At 39.4% G+C, this 24,212-nt stretch overlaps 1 long non-coding RNA gene across 3 annotated transcripts in view; it reads left to right on the top strand.

Annotated features, from left to right (window-relative positions):
* LOC145405292 (uncharacterized) overlaps positions 1-23,878 on the top strand; it is a 35,875-nt gene extending 11,997 nt beyond the window's left edge. The window contains exons 1-5 of one of the 3 annotated variants that reach the window (XR_013898327.1): positions 14,774-14,831; positions 19,365-19,488; positions 19,647-19,700; positions 20,649-20,713; positions 23,371-23,878. This is a non-coding gene — a long non-coding RNA (uncharacterized LOC145405292). Of the gene's footprint in view, positions 1-14,773; positions 14,832-19,364; positions 19,489-19,646; positions 19,701-20,648; positions 20,714-23,370 lie in introns of those variants that run through there. The other 2 variants (XR_013898325.1, XR_013898326.1) reach the window with 2 other exon arrangements.
* Positions 23,879-24,212: the final 334 nt, after the last annotated feature.

Here is a 24,212-nt window from a genome sequence, read left to right as displayed (position 1 = left end):
CATGCTCTACTATTTACATAAAAACTTTTCACCCCTTTTAGTAACCTACCATCAAGTCCATACAATCTTAAAACAGTCCACAAAGCCTCCCTATCAATTCTATCATACGCTTTCTCTAAATCCATAAATGCCCAAAACACATCCTTGCCTTTCGCTAAATACTTTTCACACACTTGTCTCACAGCAAACACCTGATCAACGCATCCCCTCCCTCTCCTAAAGCCACACTGCTCATCACTAATCACTCCCTCTGTACCCTCTCTAACTCTCATAATTAACACTCTACCATACACCTTACCTACAACACTCAACAGACTTATACCCCTAAAGCTAGTACATTCATACTTATCACCCTTGCCTTTATACAACGGGACCACACAAGCACTTGCCCAGTCAATTGGCACCATACCTTTCTCAAAGCACACATTCAACAATCTTACTAACCAGTCAACAATAGTCACTCCACCACCCTTCAGGCATTCCACAGCACACCCATCCATACCTGCAGCTTTCCCTGTTTTCATCTCCTTTACTGCCTTCTCCACTTCCTCCTTCGTGATCAAAGAATCATTCAACTCTCCCAACACATTTATTCCTTGCACCCTTCCATCCGCCACAATCTCAGCCACCCTTTCCTCCTCTACATTTAATAATCTTTCAAAATACTCTGCCCATCTCTTCCTTACTGCATCCATCTCAATTAACATCCTTCCATCCTCTGCTTTTACTCGTTCTTCCTTCCCAGACTCTCCCTTTCGCACCCTTTTCACCTCCTTCCAAAACATTTTCTTATTCTGTTGAAAATTCTCTGTCAGCCGCCTACCCCACCTCTCATCTGCTGTCACTTTAGCATCACGCACAGCCCTTCTCGCTCTATTCCTCTTTTCCTTATACCTTTCATATGACATCTCATCCTTCCTCTGCAGCCACACTTCATATGCATCGTCTCTTCTCGGCCACAGCCATACTTACTTCCTCGCACCACCATTCACTTCCTTTTCTTACACCACCACCCACACGTCTCACACCACACACCTCTTCTGCATGCCCCACCACAGCACTCTTAAACAACTGCCATTCCTCCTCCACGCTGCCATTTTCCCGATCTTACACTGCGCTCCACTCATCTTTCAATTTCTCCTGATACTCTATCTTTTTCTCTCTTTTATCCAACTGACTCACTTTCAAAACCTCCCTGCCACACCTAACCCTCCTAGCTCTCACCCATCTCTTACCTACTCTTAACTTTCCCTCCACCAGGTAGTGGTCAGACATACCTCCACCCTCCCCTCTTAGAACTCTCACATCCAACAATCTTCCTATTACATTCCTAGACACAACCACATAGTCCATCAAAGCTCTATCAACAACCCTTCCACCCTCCTGTCTCACCCATGTATACTTATAAATATCTTTCTTCTCAAACAGCGTATTCCCAATCACCATCTCTCCCTCAACACACATCGCTATCATTCGTTCCCCATTTTCATTTCTTCCAGGCACACCATGCATACCAACTACGCCTTCAACTGCTACATTTCCCACTCTAGCATTCAGATCTCCCATCATTACCACATTCACATTCGCTCCAAAACTCTGCAGACACTCATCAACATCATTCCAGAAAGACTCCCTCTCTTGTTCATCCCTTTCACTACCAGGCCCATATGCACTCACAAACACCCACAACTCACGTTCAAATTTCGCTTTCACCCACATCAGTCTCGATGACACCTCCTTCCATTCAATCACACACTGCTGTACTTCCGGACTCACTAACAAGGCCACACCTTCTCTTGCCCTTCCTCTATCAACACCTGACAATCTTCCATTCACACTTCCAAACATAGATTCCCCCTTCCCTTTCATCTTCGTTTCATTCAAAGCTAACACATCCAACTTTCTTCTCACAAACATTCTCCCAATCTCCTCCCTTTTAGCCTCAATCGTACTACATCCACGCACATTCATAGACCCAATCTTCAGGGTACGGGGATAACTCCATCCCCCATCCCTTTCTCTGGCCTGTCTCTTTTTAGGAACTAAAAAACAGAGGAGGGGGTCCCTAGTCCCCTCACCCCGCCCCTTTTAGTCGCCTTTTACGACACGCAGGGAATACGGTGGCAGTATTCTTCCTAACACAACCTTATACCATCATATACTTATTTATATCATTCCAAATGTGTTATTATTTCCTACTATTAAGTAAACTAACTCCAGTAATTAGCACCAATACAACATCACGTACTAAACTTTATTTTGTCAGATCTGGCAATGTTTCCCAAAGCGAGAACGGGACCGTGATGGCCGTTAGTGTCAGCACCATTAGAATGACGACCGACCTGAAGGAACTCATCCTGGGCCAGGATTCATAAACATACAACTCATTGCATCTCGTGACTAAGATTTGGGCTTCCAGCAACAACAAGAGGCGTGGGAAGTTAATCATTATCCTTCCTTTGCCTTTAAGAATCACAGTTCTCAGTTACAACATGGAATTGCTTGTAAAAGTGTTTGTGAATCTATTCTGTAGTGATTTTCACATGTATTACTCAACATCCCTCCTCTCATTTTAACAGCAAATACATGATGTACCCAGTGGTGAGGAAGAGAACACATGATTATATGACAAAATAATTATGATGCAATGTAATTTCAGGTTTAAATAGTGTTCAATTATCTAAATTATCAGAGATTGGATGTTTGACAGACAGTGGTTACTTGAATTTCTGTTGCCAGCCTATGTATCATTACGTCAATTTTGCCACTATGTTTTAACAGTTAAATGTTATACATCAGGCTTTCACTTCCTCATCAAAAATAATGTAGTTCCAGGAACACACACACACACACACACACACACACACACACACACACACACACACACACACACCTGAGTTAATTATCCCTTTATAGTCTTTCCTTTTTTTTTTTTTTTCCAGCACAAGAAAATGTTGTCTGTTATTTTTATTTGCATGCATAAATGAACTTACAGTTGAGTCAGAATGGTCACTGCTGGTACGAAAGGTTTTTGTCTCAGCACGGTATTTTATAAACTGGTTTAACATTGTGCTTATCTTTAAATACCTTGGTTTAAATAATTCAGATTTAATATCCAAAAATCATAACTATGAATGGTAAAATTGATGTTGTGAAATTCTTCTGTCCAAACTGCAACTTTTTGTCAGAGCTAATGTTTTGTGCCCCTAATAAAATGTATGGACAACACTCTGGGTCTCACTGCCGTTTTAATCTGTCACAAAATTATTTACAGTACAACTAGCTAAAAGAGAGAATACCTCCACACGAGAATATACCTCCAAACCCACAAAAGTGAATTCTTCTGCATGACAGTCAGATAGATGACCAAAATTCAACCACTGTATATATATATATATATATATATATATATATATATTATATATATATATATATATATATATATATTTTATGCGAGGAAGAAGGAACCAAAGGCCATGAGCCCGCAGTAACAGTTCCCTCCAAGAGAAAAACATAATATAATATAGAGCCAAATTCAAGATCCGATTATTTTGAGATGCCTGGACACACTGCGTTTGAAAGACTGGAGATCATAGGCAGCAGGAAATACAGACAGAGGGAGACAGTTCCAGAGCTGACCTGTTGCATAAATGAAAGACTGGGAGTAACGGTTAACTCTTGCATTAGAGAGTTGGACGGAAAAGGGATGAGAGTTTGCTGCTAGACGGGTGCTACGCGCCCGTCGTAGAGGTGGAGGAATGCAAGCAGACAGTTCAGAGGAGCAGTGACCATTAAAGTAGCGATAGAAAAGAGATAAAGATGCAACAGCACGGCGAAGAGACAGAGGTTGAAGGGAGTCAGTAAGAGGATTAGGGTTAATGAGACGAAATGCCTTTGATTCCACCCTATTGAGAAGAGCTGTATGTGGGGAGCCTCCCCACACATGAGAGTTGTATTCCACACAGAGGCTGATAAAACCCCTGTATAGAGTCAACAATTGTGCAGGGGTAAAGAAAGAGCTGAGTCGGCTTAGCACACCCAATCTCTTGGAAGCAGATTTTACAAGAGATGTAATATGATCTTTCGAAGATAAGTCCAGAGTAAATGAAACCCCATGCATGTTCAAGGATGATGCAGGATTAAGCTGAATATTATTAAACATTAGTGGGTATACCTGTGGAAGATTTTGTCGGGTTGATAGGTGTAAGAACTGAGTCTTAGATGCATTAAAGACAACCATATTATTTTTACCCCAGTCAGAGATACGAGTCAAGTCAGACATTAGGTGTGCCATAGCCTCATCCCTTGTTTGTTGAAGTAACTGTTGAGATGGGCGTTGCGGGAACCGAATGGAAAGGTGAAGGGTGGAGTCATCAGCGTATGAGTGGATAGGGTTAGATGTACAGCTTAGAAGATCATTGATGAATAAAAGGAAGAGAGTTGGTGATAGGACAGAGCCCTGAGGAACACCACTGTTGATAGATCTAGGAGAAGAACGATGGCCGTCTACAACAGCGGCTATAGAACGACCAGAAAGGAAGTTAGAGATGAAGGCACAGATAGAAGGATAGAAACTGTAGGAGGGCAGTTTGGAAATTAAAGATTTATGCCAGACTCGATCGAAAGCCTTTGAGCTGTCAAGTGCAATGGCAAAGCTTTCGCCAAAGTCCCGAAAGGAGGATGACCAGGAGTCTGAAAGGTAGGTGAGAAGATCGCCAGTGGAGCGTCCCTGACGGAACCCATACTGACGATCGGAAAGAAGGTTGTGATAGGAAAGATGCCTTAAAATTTTTCTATTAAGAATTGACTCGAAAACGTTTGAAATACAGGACGTTAAAGCAATTGGACGATAGTTGGAGGGTTGGGAGTGGTCACCCTTCTTTGGGACTGGCTGAATGAGAGCAAACTTCCAGCAAGAAGGAAAGGTACAAGTTGAAAGACAAAGGCGAAAGAGTTTGCCTAGGCAGGGTGTAAGCACAGAAGCACAGTTCTTGAGAACAACGGGAGGGACCCCATCAGGCCCATATGCCTTGTTAGTACTGAGGCCAGTGATGGCAGAAAATACATCAACTGAAGAAATTTTAATGTCAGCCATGAGGAAGTCAGAGGGGGGAAGTGATGGAGGAACAGCACCGGAATCGTCTAAGGTAGAATTGGAGGAGAAAGTCAGTGAGAAGAGATCTGCTTTATCAGTAGAAGAAATAGCTACAGAACCATCAGAGTAGAAAAGAGGAGGGAAGGATGATGAGGTAAAGTTGTTAGAAAGATTTTTGGCAAGGTGCCAGAAGGAGCGGGAAGAATTCGAGTTGAAGAGTTGAGAGCATTTAGTATGGATGAAATTATTTTTAGTTGAGCGAAGAACAGACTTAGCACGATTCCGGGCAGAAACGTAAAGATGGTGTGATTCAGGGGTGGGTTGGCTCCGGTACCTTTTGTAGGCCCTCTCCTTGTTGTGGACAGCATTAGAACAAGCGTGATTAAACCAAGGCTTTCTTGCGGTAGTCAAAGGATATGAGAAAGGAATGTATGCTTCCATGCCCGAGAGAATAACCTCCATAATGCGCAAGGCACACTCAGATGGCTCACGGCCATGGAAGCAATAATCATTCCAGGGAAAATCAAAGAAGTACTGCCTGAGGGCCTCCCAGTCCGCGGCTCCAAAATGCCACAGACGACGTTTCCCTGGAGGGTCCACAGGCCGTACCGGAGTGATAGGACAGGTTAAGGTAATAAGGTTGTGATCGGAGGAGCCCAACGGAGAGAAAAGATTAACAGAGTAAGCAGAAGGATTAGTTGTGAGGAAGAGGTCAAGTATGTTGGAGCTCTCTCCAAGGCGGTCAGGGATACGGGTAGGGTGCTGTACAAGCTGCTCTAGGTCATTAAGGATAGAAATATATATATATATATATATATATATATATATATATATATATATATATATATATATATATATATATATATATATATATATAAATTCCCTTAATATAAATTATTCTAAATAAAATTGCGATTGTGATTACAGGCACTATATCCAAGTTTGGTCAAAGGTAATGCTGCCCATCTCGTCCCCCTCCCCCACACACACCGACAGGAACCCCCAAAGAAATGTTTATTTACGGTACTTCGTTATGATTGGACACTCGACCAGCATACGCTGCACCGTCTAGGAGATCATGCACACCCGTATCACAGCAAATCTATAAAAAAAAAAAAAAAAAAGTAGGAGAGATGTATGTGCTAGACCCTCAGACAGGTCAACACCACCTCAATGCAGCGTGGCATCATATTATGTTTAAATGATAAGATATGAGACTGAGTCTAATTCTCCTGCTGACAATGAGTTCCACTCCCAGCAGCAACGAATGAGGTCCTACCGAACTAAAGAAAATTTCTGTCTACGATGTACTGGACAGAGTCAAATTGAGGAGTGGGTGGAAAGCCCGCCGTCTTGGCCACCTGATTTACCTTCTCAGTGCCCTGCTTACCCGTACGTGGAAAGAAAAGCTTGCCCCCCACCCCCCCCTGAATCTGTAACAAAACTCCAGAAATTTAAAAAAGAAATTAAATAAATAGACCTAAAGCCTGCAGAGGTGACGTGGTTACTGAAATCAACATCAGACTAACAAACCAAACTAAATATTATCTTAAACACAAAAGGGATGAAATTTCAACCTTAATAACAGATGCCTTTCATGCAGGATCGAAGTCTGAACAAAATTAGGACAGATAGCTCCATACCTGACTTCAGCGTCGTATTTGGAGCCATCAGTGGCAACAGCAACTCACCTGTATTGGGAGGCTGGTAGTCTTTAAAAAATTATATTTTTAAATACGTCACACACACACTCACACACACACACACACACACACACACACACACACACACACACACACACACACACACACACACACACACACACACACACACACACACACACACACACACACACACACACACACACACATCGATTGAAAAATAATACTGTACCAGTATTTGCACAAGTATAACAATGATATTAAAAATAATAATCTTGGCCAACTATGAAGGCCAAATGATGTAAACATAAACAGTTCCTATCCAATTTAGCCCAAACTTGGTGGAAGGTTAATATTAAGACAAGAAAGAGGAGGGCGGGGGACAATTAATTTTGAGAACAACCAGTTAAACTATGAGGTCACAGAGACAGATCGAGGATGATGATAGCAGGGCAATGTTAACTTTATTTGCATTTATCCAATTTACACCAAACACTTTAGTGGCAGATGTTGGCGACCATCATCCACGCACTTGATGTAGTGGTTACTATGTCGTCTTTACCTTTTATTTGTGTGTGTGTGTGTGTGTGTGTGTGTGTGTGTGTGTGTGTGTGTTCACTATTCCTATTTCTCACATCCCTCCTGTCACCATTATTACTCCTCTTTCCACTTTAGATGTCTCTACACTGAGTGACAGGCTTAATGGTTTCCTCTGACATAGGAAACCATTGACAACTACGGGTGGCAACCCTCGAACCAAATAACAGGTTGATGCGGAGCGGCGATGGTGGCCCTGTTAACCGGGAGAAAAGGCGCAAATATGGGCCAAATATCAACAGTCTTCCCCATGCATAGCTGTGACGAGGTGCTGTTTACTTAAAAAAAAAAAAAAAAAACTTTGGACCGCTGCACGGGTGTCATAAGAGACTTTGTAGTTACTTGTAGTGGAGTTATATATATATTAGACTTGTGGACGAGCGGTTGTTATACTTGAGTAGCTTTGTAAGTAGACAATCTTCTTTCCCATATGTCATGTAGTGACAGGAGAGGTAAAGAATAGTATGGGACTATTTTTATTTGTCTTGGAAATATTAACAAGTCTCTCACTCACGAGTGAGTTGAGCAGAGTCCCTGTCTCCCTGTCTCGCTCTCTCTCTCTCTCTCTCTCCCAGGTTGCTAAGCCCTTCTCCCTGCGACCTGTCTGTTCTATGGCTAGCTTCCTTCTGCTCTCTCTTTCCTAAATTCTGGTGAAACAGAAGTCGTATCTCGTGTGTTCCCTGTGACAGGAAAGTTCTAGAAGCCTGTGTGTGAGTATGTGTGTATGTGTGTGTATGGTCACTAGGTGCTGTCGTGTGCCTATAAAGCATTCCTTGAGTTAAGAGTGTGTAAGCATGTTTAGCATTGCTCGATTCTTGCAGACACAGTACCTTCTCATCATCTGACTCCCTGCTTCTATCTGTCTCTCTATCTATCTATTTATCTATCTATCTATTATGATTTGTAATTATAATATGGAGTCCTAACATATGCTCGGTCACGCGAAAATGGCGTACCATCGACAGTTAATAGTTCTAATATATTAATACATATTATATACACATTATAATGAACTTATAAGCTAATTAAGTGAAATACATAATATTGTTAAAGTAACATAATTGTATGAATATTGTATACATATAGTATTCATAGTAAATAGCAATTATCCAGTAATATTACATTTTAAACAAGTTGTATACATTTTGTGAGATGTGTATGTATAACAGACATACGCATATAATTGTGCAATGGTAATTCTGCTAGGTTATACATTACATATTGAGTTATCACTTTAGTAATGTCTAATATTTCACCTAACTTATATGATGAGACTGGTAATACAGAATTGTGCTATAGTTGTATGACTTATAATATTGTACTAACATTGTGGTAATACTTAATTGTAACATTTTATGAATTGTTACAAAATATTGTGGTAATGCATAATTGTGTTGGCCTTATAATTGTAGTTACATTTTGTTAATGCAACTGTTACGTAAGTGTCTTGGCCTTATAATTGTAGTTAAAGTTACATAAAAGTTACATCTTGTTAAAGCAACTGTTAATTGGCAAAGCGTAACATAATGCAATTGTTTGTCGTTACATAATTGTTACATATCGTTTGTAGTTACATAATTGTAGTTAAAGTTACATAAAAGTTACATCTTGTTAATGCAACTGTTACATAAATGGTACATATTGTTTGTAGTTACATAATTGTAGCAAGTGTAACATAATGCAATCGTTTGTCGTTACATAATTGTTACATATCGTTTGTAGTTACATAATTGTAGTTAAAGTTACATAAAAGTTACATCTTGTTAATGCAACTGTTACATAAATGGTACATATTGTTTGTAGTTACATAATTGTAGCAAGTGTAACATAATGCAATCGTTTGTCGTTACATAATTGTTACATATCGTTTGTGGTTACATAATTGTAATAAGTGTAACATAATGCAATCGTTTGTCGTTACATAATTATAGTATGGAGTTACATAATTGTTACATATCGTTTGTAGTTACATAATTGTAATAATTGCAGTCCTGACATATGAATCCGGTCATGCTGCGGTCGATGATAGTGATGATGTGTCATGCCACTTGCTTGTGGAGACAACAATTTCCTATTTTTGTTTGTAGTTTATGTGGTATTTTGGCATTTGTAGTAACACTTACACTTATTTTCATTTGTTTGTTATGTGATCTTACTTTATTTCTCTCTTTTTTCTTTCTTACTTTTTTTTTTTTTAATTGATTTTCTATAGTTTGTTTTTCTTCGCTTGTGTACGCTTTTTCTATGTTGTTCATGGTTGCATAATTACTGGCTAATTTCCTTGGGATACTTTTTTAAAGTTTAGTTTATATTGCACAGATATTACTGAAAATGATATTATATAGTCCCATATTTTGTTATTTTATATAAAAAAAAATTATACACACTATATACAGTATTAACTATATACACTGACTTGTTGTTCACTTGTACCTATCGTGGGTAATATGTGTGTCAGCACTGTGTGGAAATCATTGTCTTCACGATTGTGTTGAAGATGTTCACTCTTGCTAACGTCATTTGTGTTGGCCATTTTTTTTTTCTTTCTCTAGTTTACCTTGTAACTTAATTTATATGTTTCCCCTAGGTAGCTTTAATTAATAAATGTTTAATAACAGTTCTTTTAATCGCTCACTGAGTAACTGTGATGGTATATTTTCTTTATCACTTTGTAGATGTAATAATGTATAGTTGTATATATGAAACACGTATTTTATGTAGGTATAAATGGTAACACTCGTTGGTAGTAAATAAATGTTATAATAAATGAATGAATATATACAGTGTAGAATATTTATTGTTGGTGATTATTTAGTGTTTGAGTTATGCAGATAACTGAAGTAAGTACCGGTATGTGTATTTAAGCTGTAACTATACAAAACGCTTTATATGTTTGTGCAGAAGCTTATTGTCTATCACTGTATATTGTATAAATGAAGTAACTATGTAACTCACTAATTTTTACCGTGGTGGGAATGGTGTGAGTGGTAGTGCAGGTGGTGAGTTGACTGACGTGGCATATTTTCAGCATGCACGCATGATGACGTCGACTTCCCACACTGGTAGCTGTGGTGAGTGAATGAGTAGCGATGAGTAACTTGAGTGAAGACGAGTGCGTAGGATGAGTTATGAGTCGTGTCTCACTCTTCGTTTGTTTGTTCTGTTTTTCTTCCTCGAGGTATTCGTGGTCCTTTTTTCTTGTGATTTACTCGTTGTAGGATGAAGACTGCCGCTACTTGTAGGTGCGTGTAGAAGATTATACAGACGACTCGTAGAGTTGTTACTTGTAGTTGATTGTATATGGCTGTAGTTCGTTGGTTCGCGTTAGAAATTTCAAGGTTGTTTGTATCAGTACTTTATTAAACTACTGGCAAGACGTCGTGTGATCACTTCTACATCAGCGTGATTATCGGGGAGACGGAGGGGGCTGGTTGGAGAGAATACTATCAGGAGCTATTTGTGAGTTGTTGGTTGTGAGAGGTATTCTTGTTTTCAATCTTGATATTTTGTAGGAATTCAATGTTGATTCGTAGACGAGGTTCGTATACGTTCGCTGCTACCAAATGTCATAATGTCATAAAAGACTTTGTAGTTACTTGTAGTGGAGTTATATATATATTAGACTTGTGGACGAGCGGTTGTTATACTTGAGAGGCTTTGTAAGTAAACAATCTTCTTTCCCATTGTCATGTAGTGACAGGAGAGGTAAAGAATAGTATGGGACTATTTTTATTTGTCTTGGAAATATTAACAAGTCTCTCACTCACGAGTGTGTTGAGCAGAGTCCCTGTCTCCCTGTCTCTCTCTCTCTCTCTCTCTCTCTCTCTCTCTCTCTCTCTCTCTCTCTCTCTCTCTCCCAAGTTGCTAAGCCCTTCTCCCTGCGACCTGTCTGTTCTATGGCTAGCTTCCTTCTGCTCTCTCTTTCCTAAATTCTGGTGAAACAGAAGTCGTATCTCGTGTGTTCCCTGTGACAGGAAAGTTCTAGAAGCCTGTGTGTGAGTATGTGTGTATGTGTGTGTATGGTCACTAGGCGCCGTCGTGTGCCTATAAAGCATTCCTTGAGTTAAGAGTGTGTAAGCATGTTTAGCATTGCTCGATTCTTGCAGACACAATACCTTCTCATCATCTGACTCCCTGCTTCTATCTGTCTCTCTATCTATCTATTTATCTATCTATCTATTATGATTTGTAATTATAATATGGAGTCCTAACACGGGATGGTTTTACGGGGGCAATTGTTTGCCTATGGTTTATGGGTCTGTTCATCTAGACAGACCGGGGTTACAGCAACGTTTGTGGCGCTGTTCAGAAAAAAAATTCTAGAATAAGCTTATTCCAGTATGAAAAAATCAGTCAAAATAAAGGTGTCAAGGAAAGGGTAAAGGATAGAGTTAAGCAGCAATGTCATCGTAATTAGTTTTGATCCGATTCCGTTCAAACTGTTTGCAACGAATCAGGGTAATGCAAATATGAAAGGATTCCACTCTGATAACAGTCATTCCGACGTCATATACAGGAAAAAGTCGACTCAACAAGTTTTCACTGGACTGAAACCAAGCTTGGTGGAAAGATTATGAGTAAGGCGAGAAAGAAGGGTTTCAGTTTTGAAAAAAATCGCTTAACATTCAAGGTGACAGGGAAAGGTCGAAGGTTATGGCCACGTTGCAAGGTCAGTTTAGCAGTTTTAATCTAATTCAGACGATACCGTGAAAGGCTCAAGGTAAGGTAAGAAAGAAGAGATTCGGTGTTAAGAAAAATAACAATGGTCAAGGTCAGAAGGAAGATCAAAGATCAAGGTCACATGGCAAGGTCAACTTAAGCATTCAATATCGGTAAAAAAAAAAAAAAAATGGTTTTAAAGCTCATGGGAAAACAGGGGTTAAATTATTTCCTTCGAGAACAGTCAGTCCAGTTTAAGGGCTCAGGGAAAGACTAAATCTCAGAGTCAGATGACAAGGTTGTTAAACTGTTTTATCTTTTACAGATCAGACTGAGTGAGATGGATAATGCTAAGGCAAGAACGAAGGAACTGGAAATTAAAAATTTTCATTCAGTGGTTAAGGTCACAGAACGAGTTAAAAGACTGACCCATAGGTATTTGTGTGTCATAAAAATAACTAAAACATTCCTAACCTGATTTTAATCAAACGTTGCGTAATGGCTGAGCCAAATGAGTGACTCGGCTACTTTATAGATTATAATTGGTCAAAGGTCACGTTTATATGTCAAGGATTACTAAATTTCAAAATATAAAAATGTATCAGGGCAACGCGAACATTAAGGGATTCGATTTTGAGAACAAATCCATATAGGTAGACTGTATAACGAAGTCAAATTTTCATCCCAGTAAATTAAAGTTATAATATGATTGGGAAAAATCTGCTGTAAAACTGGTGGTTTAGCTAAGAATGAAGGTTGGCATTTGAAAACAGCAGATCAGAGATTAAGGTAACTGAAACTGTTTTGATTTGAACCAAATATAGGCTGACAGTCAGGCAAGAAGGAAATATGATAATTAAACATAATAAAACAAAATTTAAGCTATACGGGCAAGCTTAAATATTCAGCCTGGAGACTGTGAAGTGCTGGTTGTTGTATTCACTGAGTACTCATACTTGTTATTATCACTAATACAATGACGATAGAAATATAAAGAGTAAATATATTAACATCGCAAAAGCAATTTGCAAAGAAAGGAAAAATAGTTTAATAATAGTAATAATAATAATAATAATAATAATAATAATAATAAAATCCACGGAAAAGAAAAAGTTATAACAGAAAGGTAAATAAATGGAAATAATTTCACCAAAGGGTGATAAAGGGTTGTTGGTAATATTGATATGAACATCAGTTTAAAAAATAGTGATTTACCTCCTACCATAAAGAAAACAAAGAAACTCTAAAGAACACTAAACATCTGATGTGTGTGTGTGTGTGTGTGTGTGTGTGAATGAGACGTGAAACGCATGCATAAGGCAAGGATACAGGATGTGGGAGATGAGGAGGAACGACGATACTGGCGATTCTGATGGTTGGTCCAGCAGTGCCTGCACCAAACCACCCACAAGGACATGTATGGCGTCATGTTTAACAACTGATGTGTATTTACCTGTGAAGGACGCCCTTCATGCTCTTACGCTTGCAATAGGACTTTCTTGCATATATATATATATATATATATATATATATATATATATATATATATATATATATATATATATATATATATATATATATATATATATATATATATATATATATATATATATATATATATATATATATATATATATATAGTGTTGAAGTATTTCTTACACCATTTCCACGAGAATGTACTCGTTTTGAGTCAGTAAAATGTTTGTTGGACACATGAGGTTCTGTACAAGTCACACTACAGAGATTTATGACGGTTTTCCGGGTTGTGTTTCGCTGTGGCTCACAGTTACGTACTAGGTCACCATATGGCGGCTGGAGTGATTGGTTATGGATGGCAGGTAAGTATGGCTATAAGGGTGAGATAAGGCAATCATAAGTATTCTGAGCATCAGAGGCAAAAGTGTCCTACACAAGAGAAATAAAGTTGGTTTAGATTGTTACAAACATGAAGATAAACATTATTTTTATTAATATCTACAATTTCAAAGCAGAACTGCAAGGGACACAACTAAACATATATATATATATATATATATATATATATATATATATATATATATATATATATATATATATATATATATATATATATATATATATATATATATATATTTTTTTAATGCACATAATGTCTGGTGTTAACATCTCGTTCACTAATGACGTTCCTATACAAAACTGATTGCTTTATGCTAATATATTTTTACTTTTTTTTTTATTGTTAATACCGTGACGTAGATCAGTAAAAATAATACAAGTATTAATGCATAAACAATCAAAACTTCTTGTATTTGTGAAGCTTATTACTCTTGTAAGTCTTAACTATTGCACAGAGAATTTTTGAAGATGTGTGAAAGTTTAAATAATAGTTTTTCTGCATACTGTCTCCAATTAAAAAAGAATCATTAAGTATGATAATAATTATATCACAAACCCATCCATGTCGAACGATTCACTAGGTTAGATTCTCTGCAGCAATTTTTCATTTAGTTGTCGGCCTGTTAATACAAATAAATTAAATGCAATATTACAGAGAAGTGTTAGGGTACGAATGATAACTCATGTGGATGGAAGGGAAAAAAAGGTGTGGGAGGTAGGGGGTGCAGTACGCACACAGAAGATATTGGGGGGTGGGGAGTGAGGGACGGCACGAAACTGACAGTGCGTGTAATGCACAAGGAGGCAGCAAGTCATGGAGAAGAAGTCTGGCAGCCTATATATAAGAAAGCAACAAGCAGTACAGCACACACATATTTACTTCCTCCAGTGGACTACTGAGTCCCATCGCATTGCTTCTCTCCTCAGTCTTCATCTCTTAGCAAGTAATATCCACATTTCATTGTACACATCTGCGCGTTGTCAAATGAAAGAATTAAGTATATTATCGTAATATAAGCACCAGTACTATGGAGTCTAAGAAAACTACGATAGTGTCTGTAGAAAGTAGACCCTTTCAGTGTGCGGGCATAGGTTAGCCAAGAGAACCGCACATCAGCTGCCCGTACATACGGTACGTAAGTCCGTATCACATCATACAAATATAATGTCTTTAGCAAACCCCCTGTCTGACCCGAACTTGCCTACTAATTACCATTTATGACCCCCAGCTAGATTACAGATATGCCTCCTACGGCTCAGCCTTCTGTACAGAGCTTGATATTGTTGTTTCTGAACCCCGGTCCATCTGATCGAGCAGTTAACCATAGTTAAGCAACTACTCCGCCTCTCATATTGATAGTCTGTAACAGGGAGGACTAGTTTCAGAGTGTAAGTGAGCTACGGGAATGGTTTTGGTGCTGCCGATGTTAATGAGTCATGTTTTCTTCTGTATCGTTTCCATGGTGCCAAGGTTTTGCAGAGAGTGTTAGATGGGATAAGAATCCGTTTTAGAGAGGCATAGGACATCATTTATCTTATACACTGTCTGTACAGTAGACTAAGGAATTTTCTTTTCCCAAGATCAGCCAAGTAATTGCCGTGAATGAGTTAATACTGGGGTTGAACCGCCTCCTCACGTCTTGTGCATTGTCAGTGAAGGTGAGTCCAGTGTCATAATCCAAAAATCCTAGTGGACTCTGTGGGTGGCACTGGTACATTTTTACGTGTGATGTCATAGGCGTTACTGTGGTCTCGTTTGCTGCTGGTGATAAATGTGGTGATGAATTTAACTGGGACGATCGTCAACCCTTTTTCCTCGACCTAAGTTTGCAGTGTATTGAGATCTGTTGCAGTGTACAGACTGTGACTGCAATGTGGTTTGCGTTTGTTATGGCGATGTAATCTGGATGTGAGGCAATGTTTGTAGGTTTGGGAGTGTGGCAATATCATCCATGTATACGATGAAAAGCGCGAGTGAGAGAAAGGAACCCTGTCGTACTCTGTTAGGGAACTTTTGCATTTGTCATGACTTCCTCTGAAATGCAGCATGAATTTGTATGCCAAATAAATTGCTGGTAACTCATTGTTATCGTGGTGTTCTTATTTTTTGTGTTGATGATTATGTTGAATAATTTGCATTGCATGATGGTATCAAAGGCTTTACTAATGTCAAATGAGAGAAGCGTGCGCTGCGTGGGTGTCGTGTTCATGCTGTCAGATGCTTGTTATGTGAGTTTAATCAGCAAATTGTTTGCAGGGTTTAGTGCCCTAAATTTGTATTACGAAGGGACAAGGGGAACAAGAGATGTGACTTTGCTGAAAATGAGGCGTTCAATTATCTTGGATGGCGTGCTAAGTAGTGTTATGACTCCGCAGGAGGCAGGGTATGTTTGGGCATTGTGTGGTTTAAGTATACTCATAAATGTTCCATGTTTCGAAATACCGGGAATGTTATAATGTGCGTATGAGTAGGTGCTCATGTTACTGAGGGCCTGGATGCCTGTCCAGTCTGGGGGTGGCTGCTCCTTGTTATTTTTATCTCATAGTGGTTAAGGAAACACAGGACATTCGTGACAATATAGAGATTTAAATGAAAGAAAATGAGGGGTGGAAACTCATCATACTAGCTCCGTCATGGCTACTAATAACCCTCTATGACAACAACTAGACTACACTTATAAAACAGTTACATTACGGAGGTTTGAAGAAATATCACTTGGTAAAATTACCCACGCGTGCAGTTTCTATAGTTTGGGGCACCTCTCCCGAGCACCACCTCGCAACTGGCATCCATTATTCCACACGAAAAAACTTTGGTACTTTTTATTTTCTTAATCCCGCATGGAGATTGCAAGCACTCTAAGCTCCCATATATGAAAGGTTAAATATAAATACAGATGTGACCGAAATGTAACTTGGAATGAAGTGAAGCAGTTTAATAATGCGGGCAGTTCATGTGAAAGGCTAATAACAGACTAGGTGGGAGAGTTGTCTGAATATGCTGAATGATAAATTGGGCGGTTTCCAGGTTTGTACAGGGTATGCTGGACTATTCACATTCATTCAAGTTAGCCTAGACCCACTCTAATCAGTCAAGTTTATTTTAGTCATGGTCAGAGCCAAGGAAGTAGATTCAGGCCTGTTTTAGTTAACTTAAGTCCTTTTAAGTCTTTGGTGTCACTTCAGGCCAATCAGATGGGTCTAGGTCAGTGTAGATGACACTGTTGAGATCATGCCCATGAAATCATGCTTCTAAAATAAGCCCCGTCACGTTCAAAGATATAACAAGAAATCATTCAGAGTGTGCATACCTTCACCATTACCAAAAAAATTTTTTGCTGCTGTAATTCCTCTTTCCTATCTATCTATCTATGTACCTAGGCTGCTTCCCCCAAGGAAAGGGAAGTAGCCGAGACAGGACGACACACTCCCCATTTACTCTTTCCTACTAGACGATTACTGTCTTCGACTTCCATGTTACTGTCTTCAACTTCCGTGTTATGTTTCAGAAAATGCATATCTCTGCCAACCCCAATAAAAATTCAGATTTAATACTGCATCCGGATCATGATCCCCTTTGAAGCCTAATCAACTCTTTCTTGACCCACTTCCCACCCATCCACCAGATTTCATCGAAGTCTGACATAAACTTTTTTTTTAGATATCCTGCATACACACAGGAAGACACGGATGAATACATAACCTCCATCTTCGTCTTTCAGTTTCTTTAGAGCAATTCCAGAATCATTTTACTTAAGTGATCAGAGATAGAGTTTGCCTGAAGCGACGCTGGTCAGTCCCAGGCTGAAGTACACGTCTGATTTTCTGAAATTAGCTGAAAAAATGACTTTATTGATCTTCCTTAAAACACACCGATATAGGAACACCCCTGCTAATACAATTGCGCCAGTCCTATTCAGTATCTACAGTGAGTATTAGCGCTGACGTAGTGACTGGAGGGGTATTACATGTATCCCAGGGAACAGAGTATTAAGTCTGTGTCCAGGGTTAGACACAATCAGAGTTAGTACATAAATAAATAATATATGAAAGCGTCTGACAATAATCAACTCCATCGGTACAGTGAGTTAGGAAATATATCGAGTACTGCCTGTCAAGTGTGGATGTGATGGATGGAAAGGAAGGGAAAAACTGTACTGGAATGTTGGTGAATGGTGGTGCTGTGCATGATGGGGAAGTGCTGTACACCTTATATAAAATGCTTCGCGAATCAACTTGTAGTCGCCGCAGCAGTTTCATGTTAATCGTTTCATAATCAGTCGTAGTAGCCAGAATGGTCTGTGGGGTATGTGATGGGCAGACGAGAGAAAACTTTAGGAAAATTCATTTACTAATATTTCTAATATTATTGAAGAAAAAAAGTTCACATATGCAAGGTATTAAAAACAAATGCAGAAAGATTAACGTAATGTGTATTGCAACATTAGCTACACCGCATTTATTACCAGGTTTCCTTGTTAGGCAACTTGCCAACTCCCTAAGTGTGCGGCCACACTTACCCTCGAACATTGTCGGAAACATTGCTCGTGACATGTTACATTCATGCTTCGAACATGTCAGCAACATGTCACAGACATATTATGGGCAATGTAACGAGCATGGCTTTCGAGAAAGTCACTGGCATGTTCGAAACAAAGGTGAAGTAGTCGTGTGGTCCAGACTTGTGAGAGACAGTACCCAGCAACATGGCGATGAGGGAGGATGCCTTACTTGCCTCAGCCGCAACGGTTGTATTATGTGCACAGCAGGGACAAAAAATACGTGCTCTTCGGCGATTTTGGGTGCGTCCATCACGTAAGGCAAACCCTTATGGTGATGGACATCATTTTGTAAATGAACTCGTTAGAGATGACATTGGACTGCTACTGGTGCAAGTGGGGGATACTTCAGAATTTTGTAATTTCATTAGAATGCCAAAGACGGATTTTGAAATGGTACCACTGTCGCAGGTAATGGTCTACTGCTGTGTTAGATTCATGTCTGCAGCTCGAAGCCTCGTTCACACCGGTGCTACCAGTATGATTCCAGCAGAGTTGCCAACATGTTAGAGACACTTGTGTTTCAAACATGTCTAACATTGTTCCGGGCACAGATTGAAACATGTTGCCATGTCTAACATTGTTCCGGGCACAGATTGAAACATGTGTTGCCAACACATGTTTCCGACAATGTTCGAGGGTAAGTGTGGCCGCACCCTAAGAATGCTCCGATAGTGACTCAGAACGGTCCGAAAAGGCAAACGTATTAGCGACACTGAAATGACTACTGTAGGCAAATAGAAGTGCATGAGTTAGGAAGTTTGCTTTACAATTGTGTAGATCAAGAAAGACGACTGTGAGAGTCATTATGACTTTCACGTTAGCGCTGTTGTGGTTAGTGTATGACGTGCTATTAAATGACCAGAGTACATAATAACTGACTGAGATCTGAGCTACTCCTTGTGTGATTCCCGCCAGAGCACCTTCATCCCAGTCACCAGGATGCGAATGACGGAGATCATGCTGATGGCAGCGGTGGTCCTCATGGCCACGTTGGCCAACTCTCAACCTGGTCCACGTGGTCCTCCACCTGATCTTACTGGTCAGTTCCACAGAAACCTGTGCGCAACTTAAAGTAATGAAATATACAACTCACATAGAATATCGTGAAATTATCTGCACACTGCGTTATTCAGCCATCAAGTGGTGCTGAAGCCCGTCCATTAAAATATAACAATGGAGATACGTTGTACATTTCAGAACTGTGCAGAGGAAATGCTACCTGCGAAACCTGTGTTGATGGCATAATATCTGGTAAGTGTTCCACCTCACCTATACTTTGTGTCTCTCGTGTGTAGATCAGCTTCTTTACTCAGTGTTGCACAAGAAGAGTTTAGCTGCATTTCAGTTGTATTTGTTGTGGTGTACAATGTAGCAAACCTATCCTTCACTAACTGTCATACTAAAAACTGCTTAAAGAGACATGTTTCCTAGTTGTATAAAGTCGTCTAGTAGTTGTAGTAGGAAAATCATGAAACTAGATCTTCTGATTCAAGGATATAACTCCTACATGTTGGCACACAAAGAGTTGGCCTTACAATCCTTCTCTCGCCTGACTTCAACACTCATATTAGATTTTCTGCACAAAATTCTTTGCCAGTCGAGGCTCCAGCATGAACAGGCAGACATGTATGGCCGTATGGAATGCATGAACAATGACAGATGAAACACGGAAAATGGATGCAGGTCAAGGACGAAAAAAAATGAATGATTTACTGACGAAGTGTGAAATAATAAAACAAAAAGACATGAACTGGGAAAGAGTGAACATGTGACGTTTATATGATAATGTGTAATTATATGTGACAACGTTTAGGAAGGAGTAAGCTGTTAATTAATGAAAGAATGAATGATTTTGTTGCTAATAGCGCTTGGTCTAGAGTATGTACCATATAATATTCATGGATGCATGTATGTATGTGTGTATGTGCATATGTATGTATGTATGTATGTATGTAAGGATTTAGTAAGAAATAATGTTCCAACATGTAGTTGTATTAATAGAACATCCAGCGTTTGAAACAACACTATGTAATCTCTGTGTCTGTGCTAGTGCATGTGTTTTTGTGATGGGGTGGAGGGATGTTGCTCTCAGCGTCTTCCAAAAGCTGTGGTGATCATGGTGGTGGTGGTGATTATCACAAAGCAAGCTGTGTTAAGTCACTTATCATTTTGTTACCTGTCTCCCTTACTAAACTGCAGGCTGTGACACGGAGGGTATCGCCGAACAGTGCAACGCATTGAAAGACTGTGCTCATGAACAGAAAGTAAGTACCTCTCTCTCTCTCTCTCTCTCTCTCTCCCTCTCTCTCTCTCTCTCTCTCTCTCTCTCTCTCTCTCTCTGTCGTTATAATTATTACATTACATATATATATATATATATATATATATATATATATATATATATATATATATATATATATATATATATATATATATATATATATATATATATATATATATATATAATCAGCCGTGGCTCAGTGGGTTAGAGCGCTCTGCTCTGACCGAAGGGTCGGAGGATCGAATCCACCCAAGGGTCATTGGTAGACATCAGGAAGGGCATCCGGTCATAAAATGCTACACGCTCCAAACCTAAGTTCTCTACCCAGGGGCAACGCCTTAGCCCTTATCGACAAAAGGGGACACGGCGTAATATATATATATATATATATATATATATATATATATATATATATATAATGTGCAAACTCATATTATCTAAAATAACTGATGCTCTTTTCTAGACAATCATTAACGGGTAATTTTCAGCATCAGTAACAAACTGCGATGCCCGCAAAGCCTACGAAGGATTTACCTCGAACTCATGTAAGATAAAGCATTGCCGTTTTATGTACATGATGTTTTAGAAATATACATTTGCCTCCAGTTCAGTACACTTCACCGCGGGTATGTGTGCTGATGCATATAAAACACATCAGACCAAGTTAACCAACAATACTCCAATTCAACCAAAGTGTTCTCTACTGACACTCAAGTTCAGTTCACCAATCATAACCCAATTCAGCTCACAATAATACTTTAGTTATTTCTGATATCGTTGTTTGTCTTTAAACAATGTTTCCGGCTAGTCAGCTGGTGTCTGTATAATATAGTCCTTAACACACTCCTGCAGGAACACATCAGTGAGCGTGATTCTGGGACTCTGTGGATTACAAGGGACTGGCTGGGATGTCATGCCCTGATGCCTATCAAGGTATTTTTCGAAGAATCTGAGGCAGAATAAAGTTCTCTTGCTTGGCATTTTAGTGCTGCAGTTTCTAGTAAGTGCAATTCCTATAAAGAACAATGATCAGACTTTTTAGGATTGCTGTGGAACGTGGCACTGACACAGAGAATGTCTGTTCTGAGTTAGGTTAATCATACTTCCTGTTTAAATGATGCTGTGAAGCAATCTCATAATGCTGCAGGTGGTCCATACTGACGATAACACAGTTCTGCTAAGCATTTGTTACTTGCCTGAAGTATGCTAGCAATGTACACTACCACTGTGGCATACCGTCAAGCCACGTACCACTTTGGCATCACCATTAAACCACGTAACACTGTGGCATCACCATCAAGCCATTTTACACTGTGGCATATAACCAAGCCACATAACACTGTGGCATCACCATTAAGCCACTTAACACTGTGACATACCATCAAGCCACGCAACACTGTGACATCACCATTAAGCCACTTAACACTATGACATCACCATTAAACCACGTAACACTGTGGCATCACCATCAAGCCAAGTAACACTGTGGCATTACTAAGGCACTGAACACTGACATCACCAGCAAACGTAACATTTTGACATAACCATCATGGAACGTAACATTGTGACACAACCATCAAACCAAGCAACACTGTCATCACCATCAGGCCACTTAACACTGTGCCATAACCATCAAACCATGTAACACTGTGGCATCACTATCAGGCCACTTCCATGACCGAGAGGGCAATCAAAGATCAATCAGTTCTGCTGTATAAAAAAAAGAAAAAAAGAAATCACAACAATGCCACCGCCCCGAGAGAATGAAGGGAAGACAACACCAAAGCCCATCACAGCGTCAGTCTTCGGTCCATCGTATCGACAGAGACGGAACCGTCATGGGAAGAGGCATGTTTTATAATGATATGGGCACTAGGGAGGTAAAGGAGCTCTTAATCATCTACGGACCAATAAAACATCACTTGGGGGACTAGCCAATACCCTACCCTCGGGGCCCACGCGAACAAACTGTCAGCCAAGGTACATAGGAAGCTGACGTAACCGATCTGACTCTGTAACCTGTGGGCTTCAGGAAACTTGGGGGAGAGGCATAAACAGAAGAGCGGTAATCCTGGGAGAGTAAGGCACAAGGCACTGAGTCTGGGAGGTGGTGAAGACGATACCAAAGCTCATGATCAACGACTGAAGACGTAAATCCAGAAAGTATCAGCATTCACCAACAGACTCGAAATCGAGGATGGCCTGAAGGCCCCAGTCACCAGATGAACACCAGCATGATGCACCAAATATAACATCCTGAGACGGACGTCTGTACCAGAAGAGTAGACATAACACCCAGATTCAAGCTGAGAGAGAGAGAGAGAGAGAGAGAGAGAGAGAGAGAGAATGGCAATTCATTATTTGTGTCAAATAATTTTGATGTATTATTTTTTAAAGTTGGGACAACACTTATCAACACTCTATACTGCACTTTTTACCTTGAAAGTATCCACAAGTATTATAGACAAATATTGTCTATTGGCTGTCGGTAAGTTTATCTCAAGCATTCCTCCAAAAAAATATCTTGCTTATACCATCATATACTTATTTCCAAATGTGTTATTATTTCCTACTATTAAGTAAACTAACTCCAGTAATTAGCACCAATACAGCATCACGTACTAAACTTTATTTTGTCAGATCTGGCAATGTTTCCCAAGGCGAGAACGGGACCGTGATGGCCGTTAGTGTCAGCACCATTAGAATGACGACCGACCTGAAGGAACTCATCCTGGGCCAGGATTCATAAACATACGACTAATTCCATCTCGTGATTAAGATTTGGGCTTCCAGCAACAACAAGAGGCGTGGGAAGTTAATGATTATCCTTCCTTTGCCTTTAAGAATCACAGTTCTCAGTTACAACATGGAATTGCTTGTAAAAGTGTTTGTGAATCTATTCTGTAGTGATTTTGACATGTATTACTCAACATCCCTCCTCTCATTCTATGAGCAAATACATGACATAGCCAGTGGTGAGGAAGGGAACACATGATTATATGACAAAATAATTATGATGCAATGTAATTTCAGGTTTAAATAGTGTTCAGTTATCTAAATTATCAGAGATTGGATGTTTGATAGACATTGGTTACTTGAATTTCTGTTCCCAGCCTATGTATCATTACGTCAATTTTGCCACTCTGTTTTAACAGTTAAATGTTATACATCAGGCTTTCACTTCTTCATCAAAAATAATGTAGTTCCAAGAACACACACACACACACACACACACACACACACACACACACACACACACACACACACACACACACACACACCTGTGCTAATTATCCCTTTACATTCTTTCATTCTTTTTTTTCCAGCACAAGAAAATGTTGTCTGTTACTTATATTTGCATGCATAAATGAACTTACAATTGAGTCAGAATGGTCACTGCTGGTGCGAACGGTTTTTGTCTCAGCACAGTAATTTATAAACTGATTTATTTAACATTGTGCTTATCTTTAATGAAGTACCTT

Source organism: Coenobita brevimanus, chromosome 66 (assembly GCF_032717465.1).
Source record: "Coenobita brevimanus isolate Jiangsu-jjx chromosome 66, ASM3271746v2, whole genome shotgun sequence".
Classification (NCBI taxonomy): domain Eukaryota; kingdom Metazoa; phylum Arthropoda; class Malacostraca; order Decapoda; family Coenobitidae; genus Coenobita; species Coenobita brevimanus.
This window is presented reverse-complemented; position numbering and strand designations above follow the sequence as displayed.